The sequence below is a fragment of the Synchiropus splendidus genome, chromosome 15 (genome assembly GCF_027744825.2).
Source record: "Synchiropus splendidus isolate RoL2022-P1 chromosome 15, RoL_Sspl_1.0, whole genome shotgun sequence".
NCBI classification, from domain to species: domain Eukaryota; kingdom Metazoa; phylum Chordata; class Actinopteri; order Syngnathiformes; family Callionymidae; genus Synchiropus; species Synchiropus splendidus.
The window spans coordinates 17,976,539-17,989,260 of NC_071348.1; the positions used below are offsets into that span (position 1 = coordinate 17,976,539).

General features: G+C 44.1%; 1 long non-coding RNA gene across 1 annotated transcript; it reads left to right on the forward strand.

The window, feature by feature from the left end:
• The first annotated feature begins 12,015 nt into the window (after positions 1-12,015).
• LOC128746807 (uncharacterized) lies at positions 12,016-12,498 on the forward strand. The gene is made up of 3 exons (XR_008412592.1): positions 12,016-12,154; positions 12,275-12,352; positions 12,430-12,498. It is a non-coding gene; the product is annotated as an uncharacterized LOC128746807 (long non-coding RNA).
• Positions 12,499-12,722: the final 224 nt, after the last annotated feature.

Genomic DNA, 12,722 nt, shown 5'->3' on the forward strand with positions numbered 1-12,722 from the left:
TGTCCGTTCTCCATCTGATTATTTGTTTTACGTCGCCGCGGTTCATACCTCTGAGCTACCTAGCAGACATTGATCCTGGTCTTCTTATGGTCCAGGTCGTCATGGGTCAAATTCCAGATCTTGTGCTGTCTCCACCACATCTGGAAACACCTTTAGAATATTTATACATCTGTCTTTAATTGGCGACAATGGCAGAGTGGGTGACCCGATCCAAATCAACAAAGACGTCACCTAGGACCTACCCACACGGACGGAGTATTTAGGTGATCCGATTCAGACCACATTTTACATCAGTTCCGGGGTAACCTTCGCTGCTGACCAGACCTTCCAGAACTTCATCCTCCTTTCCAAAAGGACTCCAGACTACCCATGGATGCCTCTTCCTCTGCACGTCGTAGGTGAATATTTATCTGTCTATCTATCCATCTATCTATATCTATACAGTATACATATAAGTATATACATATATGTGTATCTATGTATTTACATTTACATATATAAGTATAATAAAAACGTTACGCCATGTTTATCACGTACCATGTCTCTTTTCATTGACAGACGTCGTCACTCATCTGTGTGATGTTCATTTAACGCAGAGTGATACTGGTAAAAATATTGAATTATTTTATAATTCGTTGTTAATATCTCTATTATGTGTTACAACAGCCGCACTTCTATTTTTCAGATATTATCGCCTCCGCGAATAACTTCCCGGAGACGCTGATCGGCGCTGAGGAGCTTGAGCGGTTAATGCGTGTAACTTTTGAAGACGGAGATGCCCGTGCGGATCTGTCGGCTGTGACTCCGAGAGCGAGTCTTCAAGACAGCGGCACCGAGGCTCAGAACACGCCGTGTATTATAATAATCGACAGCGAGGACGAGTTCGTCCGGGGCAGAGTACAGGAAATCGAGCGAAGGGGAGTAATCAACGCTCTCTGAGCCGTAAGCGACGGTATAATTCGGCACGGAAGACAGGACCGGCGCGAGTCATTGGTGAGAAGGAGACAGCGATTCTAATCATAATTACGATAACTAGGTAAAGAATAGCGGTATTTATTAAGAAAGAAGGAATTCACACACGACCGGGAAGTCATCCGGACCCTGTGGATGCTGATCATTCATTGAACGGGTCGCTCCAACTGTTCAACGGTGAGAGCAAAACATTCAGTTCAATAAAAAAAAAGTATTTTAAGCACAGTCTGTCGATGTATTTTATATTTAACTACCTATGTTTTTTGTTTTATTCAACGCCTGTGCGTATGAAAACAGACGATCAGTCAGAGGTCGAAGGAGTAGGGCACCCGCTCGTTGATTCTTTAACTCACCAGACGCCTCAGCTGATAGGAGGTGGGAAAAAACATTTTGGAGTGATAGTTTACGTTTCACTGCTGTATTTATTTATTTATTTTTTCACATGAAAACAGATACAAAGACAACGAGCACGCCACACCTTCTACCTGTCGCTTCAACACCAACACCAACACCAACGTTTGGTAAGATACGAATCTCAATTTTTTTCAACACATCTCTACCGTTCAGTATCAGTTGAATGGTTGTATGTTCGCTATTGTGTGTGTGTGTGTGTGTGTGTGTGTGTGCGCGTGCGTGCGTGCGTACGTGCGTGCGTGCGTGTGTGTGTGTTTTATCTGTAATGCGGTTTGTCTATGTTCCGGCGATGTGCTTTTAGACGGTGTCATTTTACTATTGAAGGTGTTTGAGTAACTGTTGCTGCTAAGCGTCATTGTGATTTTACTACTATGCTTTAACGACGACGGACACTAGAGGTCGCGATTACTATTTCACACTATGCTTTAACGACGGCGGCCACGTGAGGTCGAGATTACTATTTCACACTATGCTTTAACGATGGCGACCACTAGAGGTCGGGATTACTAATTTACACTATGCTTTAACGACGGCGGCCACTAGAGGTCGTGATTTTACTAACTGTCATGTGCTTTAACGACGGCGGCCACTAGAGGTCGTGATTTTACTAACTGTCATGTGCTTTAACGACACCGGCCGCTAGAGGACGTGATTTTACTAACTGCAATGTGCTTTAACGACGGAGGCCGCTAGAGGTCGTGATTTTACTAACTGTAATGTGCTTTAACGACGGCGGCCACTAGAGGTCGTGATTTTACTAACTGTAATGTGCTTTAATGAGGGCGGCCACTAGAGGTCGTGATTTTACTAATTGTAATGTGCTTTAACGACGGCGGCCAATAGAGGTCGAGATTTTACTAACTGTTATGTGCTTTAACGACGGCGGCCACTAGAGGTCGTGATTTTACTAACTGTAATGTGGTTAAACGACGGCGTCCACTAGAGGTCGTGATTTTACTAATTGTAATGTGGTTTAATGACAGTATACACTAGTGATTTACTATTTGTTTTTACGCTTTAAATGTTGATCCTTAGTAGATCCCTACATTTACACTCTGTTTATATTAATATCATATTAACTGCTATCCGAGGTCTTGCTTCTAGATTGTATTTACATTTGTATTGTTGTCGGTATTCTGTTTCAGCTCTCCCCTCTGGGTCTTGGCCTTTGTGGGAGACATCGACGCCGGTTTCCTCAGTACCTCTCGATCTACTATCCGGACCGTTCCCTGCTGAAGACTCGACGTCGGCATCTGGGCTATCCGCACCTCCCCAGCCACCGTCGCCGACACCATCAGCACAGCCAGCAACCACAGACAAGCCGCGGACATCGCCCCGGATAGCAAAACAAAAAGAAAGAAATACTTGTGTGTGTGTGTGTGTGTGTGTGTGCATGAAAAGATCACCCGGAACACGGAAATCAGACACGACCGGGAAGTCATCCGGACCCTGTGGATGCTGATCATTCATTGAACGGGTCGCTCCAACTGTTCAACGGTGAGAGCAAAACATTCAGTTCAATAAAAAAAAAGTATTTTAACCACAGTCTGCCGATGTATTTTATATTTAACTACCTATGTTTTTTGTTTTATTCAACGCCTGTGCGTATGAAAACAGACGATCAGTCAGAGGTCGAAGGAGTAGGGCACCCGCTCGTTGATTCTTTAACTCACCAGACGCCTCAGCTGATAGGAGGTGGGAAAAAACATTTTGGAGTGATAGTTTACGTTTCACTGCTGTATTTATTTATTTATTTTTTCACATGAAAACAGATACAAAGACAACGAGCACGCCACACCTTCTACCTGTCGCTTCAACACCAACACCAACACCAACGTTTGGTAAGATACGAATCTCAATTTTTTTCAACACATCTCTACCGTTCAGTATCAGTTGAATGGTTGTATGTTCGCTATTGTGTGTGTGTGTGTGTGTGTGTGTGTGTGTGCGTGTGTGTGTGTTTTATCTGTAATGCGGTTTGTCTATGTTCCGGCTATGTGCTTTTAGACGGTGTCATTTTACTATTGAAGGTGTTTGAGTAACTGTTGCTGCTAAGCGTCATTGTGATTTTAATACTATGCTTTAACGACGGCGGCCGCTAGAGGTCGTGATTTTACTAATTGTAATGTGCTTTAACGACGGCGGCCACTAGAGGTCGTGATTTTACTAACTGTAATGTGCTTTAACGACGGCGGCCACTAGAGGTCGGGATTTTACTAACTGTAATGTGCTTTAATGAGGGCGGCCACTAGAGGTCGTGATTTTACTAATTGTAATGTGCTTTAACGACGGCGGACGCTAGAGGTCGTGATTTTACTAACTGTAATGTGCTTTAACGACGGCGGCCACTAGAGGTCGAGATTTTACTAACTGTAATGTGCTTTAATGAGGGCGGCCACTAGAGGTCGTGATTTTACTAATTGTAATGTGCTTTAACGACGGCGGCCAATAGAGGTCGAGATTTTACTAACTGTTATGTGCTTTAACGACGGCGGCCACTAGAGGTCGTGATTTTACTAACTGTAATGTGGTTAAACGACGGCGTCCACTAGAGGTCGTGATTTTACTAATTGTAATGTGGTTTAATGACAGTATACACTAGTGATATACTATTTGTTTTTACGCTTTAAATGTTGATCCTTAGTAGATCCCTACATTTACACTCTGTTTATATTAATATCATATTAACTGCTATCCGAGGTCTTGCTTCTAGATTGTATTTACATTTGTATTGTTGTCGGTATTCTGTTTCAGCTCTCCCCTCTGGGTCTTGGCCTTTGTGGGAGACATCGACGCCGGTTTCCTCAGTACCTCTCGATCTACTATCCGGACCGTTCCCTGCTGAAGACTCGACGTCGGCATCTGGGCTATCCGCACCTCCCCAGCCACCGTCGCCGACACCATCAGCACAGCCAGCAACCACAGACAAGCCGCGGACATCGCCCCGGATAGCAAAACAAAAAGAAAGAAATACTTGTGTGTGTGTGTGTGTGTGTGCATGAAAAGATCACCCGGAACCCGGAAATCAGACACGACCGGGAAGTCATCCGGACCCTGTGGATGCTGATCATTCATTGAACGGGTCGCTCCAACTGTTCAACGGTGAGAGCAAAACATTCAGTTCAATAAAAAAAAAGTATTTTAACCACAGTCTGTCGATGTATTTTATATTTAACTACCTATGTTTTTTGTTTTATTCAACGCCTGTGCGTATGAAAACAGACGATCAGTCAGAGGTCGAAGGAGTAGGGCACCCGCTCGTTGATTCTTTAACTCACCAGACGCCTCAGCTGATAGGAGGTGGGAAAAAACATTTTGGAGTGATAGTTTACGTTTCACTGCTGTATTTATTTATTTATTTTTTCACATGAAAACAGATACAAAGACAACGAGCACGCCACACCTTCTACCTGTCGCTTCAACACCAACACCAACACCAACGTTTGGTAAGATACGAATCTCAATTTTTTTCAACACATCTCTACCGTTCAGTATCAGTTGAATGGTTGTATGTTCGCTATTGTGTGTGTGTGTATGTGTGTGTGTGTGCGTGTGTGTGTGTTTTATCTGTAATGCGGTTTGTCTATGTTCCGGCTATGTGCTTTTAGACGGTGTCATTTTACTATTGAAGGTGTTTGAGTAACTGTTGCTGCTAAGCGTCATTGTGATTTTAATACTATGCTTTAACGACGGCGGCCGCTAGAGGTCGTGATTTTACTAATTGTAATGTGCTTTAACGACGGCGGCCACTAGAGGTCGTGATTTTACTAACTGTAATGTGCTTTAACGACGGTGGCCACTAGAGGTCGTGATTTTACTAACTGTAATGTGCTTTAACGACGGCGGCCACTAGAGGTCGGGATTTTACTAACTGTAATGTGCTTTAACCACGGCGGCCACTAGAGGTCGTGATTTTACTAATTGTAATGTGCTATAACGACGACGGCCGCTAGAGGTCGTGATTTTACTAATTGTAATGTGCTTTAACGACGGCGGCCACTAGAGGTCGTGATTTTACTAACTGTAATGTGCTTTAACGACGGCGGCCATTAGAGGTCGGGATTTTACTAACTGTAATGTGCTTTAATGAGGGCGGCCACTAGAGGTCGTGATTTTACTAATTGTAATGTGCTTTAACGACGGCGGACGCTAGAGGTCGTGATTTTACTAACTGTAATGTGCTTTAACGACAGCGGCCGCTAGAGGTCGTGATTTTACTAACTGTAATGTGCTTTAACGACGGCGGCCGCTAGAGGTCGTGATTTTACTAACTGTAATGTGCTTTAACGACGGCGGCCACTAGAGGACGTAATTTTACTAATTGTAATGTGCTTTAACGACGGCGGCCACTAGAGGACGTGATTTTACTAACTGTTATGTGGTTTAACGACGGCGGCCGCCAGAGGTCGTGATTTTACTAATTGTAATGTGCTTTAACGATGGCGTCCACTAGAGGTCGTGATTTTACTAACTGTAATGTGGTTAAACGACGGCGTCCACTAGAGGTCGTGATTTTACTAATTGTAATGTGGTTTAATGACAGTATACACTAGTGATTTACTATTTGTTTTTACGCTTTAAATGTTGATCCTTAGTAGATTCCTACATTTACACTCTGTTTATATTAATATCATATTAACTGCTATCCGAGGTCTTGCTTCTAGATTGTATTTACATTTGTATTGTTGTCGGTATTCTGTTTCAGCTCTCCCCTCTGGGTCTTGGCCTTTGTGGGAGACATCGACGCCGGTTTCCTCAGTACCTCTGGATCTACTATCCGGACCGTTCCCTGCTGAAGACTCGACGTCGGCATCTGGGCTATCCGCACCTCCACAGCCACCGTCGCCGACACCATCAGCACAGCCAGCAACCACAGACAAGCCGCGGACATCGCCCCGGATACCAAAACAAAAAGAAAGAAATACTTGTGTGTGTGTGTGTGTGTGTGCATGAAAAGATCACCCGGAACCCGGAAATCAGACACGACCGGGCAGTTATCCGGACCCTGTGGATGCTGATCATTCATTGAACGGGTTGCTCCAACTGTTCAACGGTGAGAGCAAAACATTCAGTTCAATAAAAAAAAGTATTTTAACCACAGTCTGTCGATGTATTTTATATTTAACTACCTATGTTTTTTGTTTTATTCAACGCCTGTGCGTATGAAAACAGACGATCAGTCAGAGGTCGAAGGAGTAGGGCACCCGCTCGTTGATTCTTTAACTCACCAGACGCCTCAGCTGATAGGAGGTGGGAAAAAACATTTTGGAGTGATAGTTTACGTTTCACTGCTGTATTTATTTATTTATTTTTTCACATGAAAACAGATACAAAGACAACGAGCACGCCACACCTTCTACCTGTCGCTTCAACACCAACACCAACACCAACGTAAGATACGAATCTCAATTTTTTTCAACACATCTCTACCGTTCAGTATCAGTTGAATGGTTGTATGTTCGCTATTGTGTGTGTGTGTGTGTGTGTGTGCGCGTACGTGCGTGCGTGCGTGCGTGTGTGTGTGTGTGCGTGTGTGTGTGTTTTATCTGTAATGCGGTTTGTCTATGTTCCGGCTATGTGCTTTTAGACGGTGTCATTTTACTATTGAAGGTGTTTGAGTAACTGTTGCTGCTAAGCGTCATTGTGATTTTACTACTATGCTTTAACGACGACGGACACTAGAGGTCGCGATTACTATTTCACACTGTGCCTTAACGACGGCGACCACTAGAGGTCGGGATTTTACTAACTGTAATGTGCTTTAATGACGGCGGCCACTAGAGGTCGTGATTTTACTAACTGTAATGTGCTTTAATGACGGCGGCCACTAGAGGTCGTGATTTTACTAATTGTAATGTGCTTTAACGACGGCGGCCACTAGAGGTCGGGATTTTACTAACTGTAATGTGCTTTAACGACGGCGGCCACTAGAGGACGTGATTTTACTAATTGTAATGTGCTTTAACGACCGCGGCCGCTAGAGGTCGTGATTTTACTAACTGTAATGTGCTTTAACGACGTCGGCCGCTAGAGGTCGTGATTTTACTAACTGCAATGTGCTTTAACGACGGCGGCCGCTAGAGGTCGTGATTTTACTAACTGTAATGTGCTTTAACGACGGCGGCCACTAGAGGTCGTGATTTTACTAATTGTAATGTGCTTTAACGACGGCGGCCACTAGAGGTCGTGATTTTACTAACTGTAATGTGCTTTAACGACGGCGGCCACTAGAGGTCGTGATTTTACTAATTGTAATGTGCTTTAACGACGGCGGCCACTAGAGGTCGTGATTTTACTAATTGTAATGTGCTTTAACGACGGCGGCCACTAGAGGTCGTGATTTTACTAATTGTAATGTGCTTTAACGACGGCGGCCACTAGAGGTCGCGATTTTACTAACTGTAATGTGGTTTAACGATGGCGTCCACTAGAGGTCGTGATTTTACTTATTGTAAAGTGGTTTAATGAGAGTATACACTCGTGATTTACTATTTGTTTTTACGCTTTAAATGTTGATCCTTAGTAGATCCCTACATTTACACTCTGTTTATATTAATATCATATTAACTGCTATCCGAGGTCTTGCTTCTAGATTGTATTTACATTTGTGTTGTTGTCGGTATTCTGTTTCAGCTCTCCCCTCTGGGTCTTGGCCTTTGTGGGAGACATCGACGCCGGTTTCCTCAGTACCTCTGGATCTACTATCCGGACCGTTCCCTGCTGAAGACTCGACGTCGGCATCTGGGCTATCCGCACCTCCACAGCCACCGTCGCCGACACCATCAGCACAGCCAGCAACCACAGACAAGCCGCGGACATCGCCCCGGATACCAAAACAAAAAGAAAGAAATACTTGTGTGTGTGTGTGTGTGTGTGCATGAAAAGATCACCCGGAACCCGGAAATCAGACACGACCGGGAAGTCATCCGGACCCTGTGGATGCTGATCATTCATTGAACGGGTCGCTCCAACTGTTCAACGGTGAGAGCAAAACATTCAGTTCAATAAAAAAAAAGTATTTTAACCACAGTCTGTCGATGTATTTTATATTTAACTACCTATGTTTTTTGTTTTATTCAACGCCTGTGCGTATGAAAACAGACGATCAGTCAGAGGTCGAAGGAGTAGGGCACCCGCTGGTTGATTCTTTAACTCACCAGACGCCTCAGCTGATAGGAGGTGGGAAAAAACATTTTTGGAGTGATAGTTTACGTTTCACTGCTGTATTTATTTATTTATTTTTTCACATGAAAACAGATACAAAGACAACGAGCACGCCACACCTTCTACCTGTCGCTTCAACACCAACACCAACACCAACGTTTGGTAAGATACGAATCTCAATTTTTTTCAACACATCTCTACCGTTCAGTATTAGTTGAATGGTTGTATGTTCGCTATTGTGTGTGTGTGTGTGTGTGTGTGTGTGCGCGTACGTGCGTACGTGCGTGCGTGCGTGCGTGTGTGTGTGTGTGCGTGTGTGTGTGTTTTATCTGTAATGCGATTTGTCTATGTTCCGGCTATGTGCTTTTAGACGGTGTCATTTTACTATTGAAGGTGTTTGAGTAACTGTTGCTGCTAAGCGTCATTGTGATTTTAATACTATGCTTTAACGACGGCGGCCGCTAGAGGTCGTGATTTTACTAATTGTAATGTGCTTTAACGACGGCGGCCACTAGAGGTCGGGATTTTACTAACTGTAATGTGCTTTAACGACGGCGGCCACTAGAGGTCGTGATTTTACTAATTGTAATGTGCTTTAACGACGGCGGCCACTAGAGGTCGTGATTTTACTAACTGCAATGTGCTTTAACGACGGCGGCCGCTAGAGGTCGTGATTTTACTAATTGTAATGTGCTTTAACGACGGCGGCCACTAGAGGTCGTGATTTTACTAACTGTAATGTGCTTTAACGACGGCGGCCACTAGAGGTCGTGATTTTACTAATTGTAATGTGCTTTAACGACGGCGGCCACTAGAGGTCGTGATTTTACTAATTGTAATGTGCTTTAACGACGGCGGCCACTAGAGGTCGTGATTTTACTAATTGTAATGTGCTTTAACGACGGCGGCCACTAGAGGTCGCGATTTTACTAACTGTAATGTGGTTTAACGATGGCGTCCACTAGAGGTCGTGATTTTACTTATTGTTAAGTGGTTTAATGAGAGTATACACTCGTGATTTACTATTTGTTTTTACGCTTTAAATGTTGATCCTTAGTAGATCCCTACATTTACACTCTGTTTATATTAATATCATATTAACTGCTATCCGAGGTCTTGCTTCTAGATTGTATTTACATTTGTGTTGTTGTCGGTATTCTGTTTCAGCTCTCCCCTCTGGGTCTTGGCCTTTGTGGGAGACATCGACGCCGGTTTCCTCAGTACCTCTGGATCTACTATCCGGACCGTTCCCTGCTGAAGACTCGACGTCGGCATCTGGGCTATCCGCACCTCCACAGCCACCGTCGCCGACACCATCAGCACAGCCAGCAACCACAGACAAGCCGCGGACATCGCCCCGGATACCAAAACAAAAAGAAAGAAATACTTGTGTGTGTGTGTGTGTGTGTGTGCATGAAAAGATCACCCGGAACCCGGAAATCAGACACGACCGGGAAGTCATCCGGACCCTGTGGATGCTGATCATTCATTGAACGGGTCGCTCCAACTGTTCAACGGTGAGAGCAAAACATTCAGTTCAATAAAAAAAAAAGTATTTTAACCACAGTCTGTCGATGTATTTTATATTTAACTACCTATGTTTTTTGTTTTATTCAACGCCTGTGCGTATGAAAACAGACGATCAGTCAGAGGTCGAAGGAGTAGGGCACCCGCTGGTTGATTCTTTAACTCACCAGACGCCTCAGCTGATAGGAGGTGGGAAAAAACATTTTGGAGTGATAGTTTACGTTTCACTGCTGTATTTATTTATTTATTTTTTCACATGAAAACAGATACAAAGACAACGAGCACGCCACACCTTCTACCTGTCGCTTCAACACCAACACCAACACCAACGTTTGGTAAGATACGAATCTCAATTTTTTTCAACACATCTCTACCGTTCAGTATCAGTTGAATGGTTGTATGTTCGCTATTGTGTGTGTGTGTGTGTGTGTGTGTGCGCGTACGTGCGTACGTGCGTGCGTGCGTGCGTGTGTGTGTGTGTGCGTGTGTGTGTGTTTTATCTGCAATGCGATTTGTCTATGTTCCGGCTATGTGCTTTTAGACGGTGTCATTTTACTATTGAAGGTGTTTGAGTAACTGTTGCTGCTAAGCGTCATTGTGATTTTAATACTATGCTTTAACGACGGCGGCCGCTAGAGGTCGTGATTTTACTAATTGTAATGTGCTTTAACGACGGCGGCCACTAGAGGTCGGGATTTTACTAACTGTAATGTGCTTTAACGACGGCGGCCACTAGAGGTCGTGATTTTACTAATTGTAATGTGCTTTAACGACGGCGGCCACTAGAGGTCGTGATTTTACTAACTGCAATGTGCTTTAACGACGGCGGCCACTAGAGGGCGTGATTTTACTAACTGTTATGTGCTTTAACGACGGCGGCCACTAGAGGTCGTGATTTTACTAATTGTAATGTGCTTTAACGACGGCGGCCACTAGAGGTCGTGATTTTACTAATTGTAATGTGCTTTAACGACGGCGGCCACTAGAGGTCGTGATTTTACTAACTGTAATGTGCTTTAACTACGGCGGCCACTAGAGGTCGTGATTTTACTAACTGTAATGTGCTTTAATGAGGGCGGCCACTAGAGGTCGTGATTTTACTAATTGTAATGTGCTTTAACGACGGCGGACGCTAGAGGTCGTGATTTTACTAACTGTAATGTGCTTTAACGACAGCGGCCGCTAGAGGTCGTGATTTTACTAACTGTAATGTGCTTTAACGACGGCGGCCGCTAGAGGTCGGGATTTCACTAACTGTAATGTGCTTTAACGACGGCGGCCACTAGCGGTCGTGATTTTACTAACTGTAATGTGCTTTAACGACGGCGGCCACTAGAGGTCGTGATTTTACTAACTGTTATGTGGTTTAACGACGGCGGCCGCTAGAGGTCGTGATTTTACTAATTGTAATGTGCTTTAACGACGGCGGCCACTAGAGGTCGTGATTTTACTAACTGTAATGTGCTTTAACGACGGCGTCCACTAGAGGTCGTGATTTTACTAACTGTAATGTGGTTAAACGACGGCGTCCACTAGAGGTCGTGATTTTACTAATTGTAATGTGGTTTAATGACAGTATACACTAGTGATTTACTATTTGTTTTTACGCTTTAAATGTTGATCCTTAGTAGATCCCTACATTTACACTCTGTTTATATTAATATCATATTAACTGCTATCCGAGGTCTTGCTTCTAGATTGTATTTACATTTGTATTGTTGTCGGTATTCTGTTTCAGCTCTCCCCTCTGGGTCTTGGCCTTTGTGGGAGACATCGACGCCGGTTTCCTCAGTACCTCTGGATCTACTATCCGGACCGTTCCCTGCTGAAGACTCGACGTCGGCATCTGGGCTATCCGCACCTCCACAGCCACCGTCGCCGACACCATCAGCACAGCCAGCAACCACAGACAAGCCGCGGACATCGCCCCGGATACCAAAACAAAAAGAAAGAAATACTTGTGTGTGTGTGTGTGTGAGCATGAAAAGATCACCCGGAACCCGGAAATCAGACACGACCGGGAAGTCATCCGGACCCTGTGGATGCTGATCATTCATTGAACTCCAACTGTTCAACGGTGAGAGCAAAACATTCAGTTCAATAAAAAAAAAGTATTTTAACCACAGTCTGTCGATGTATTTTATATTTAACTACCTATGTTTTTTGTTTTATTCAACGCCTGTGCGTATGAAAACAGACGATCAGTCAGAGGTCGAAGGAGTAGGGCACCCGCTCGTTGATTCTTTAACTCACCAGACGCCTCAGCTGATAGGAGGTGGGAAAAAACATTTTGGAGTGATAGTTTACGTTTCACTGCTGTATTTATTTATTTATTTTTTCACATGAAAACAGATACAAAGACAACGAGCACGCCACACCTTCTACCTGTCGCTTCAACACCAACACCAACACCAACGTTTGGTAAGATACGAATCTCAATTTTTTTCAACACATCTCTACCGTTCAGTATCAGTTGAATGGTTGTATGTTCGCTATTGTGTGTGTGTGTGTGTGTGTGTGTGTGCGCGTACGTGCGTGCGTGCGTGCGTGTGTGTGTGTGTGCGTGTGTGTGTGTTTTATCTGGAATGCGGTTTGTCTATGTTCCGGCTATGTGCTTTTAGACGGTGTCATTTTACTATTGAAGG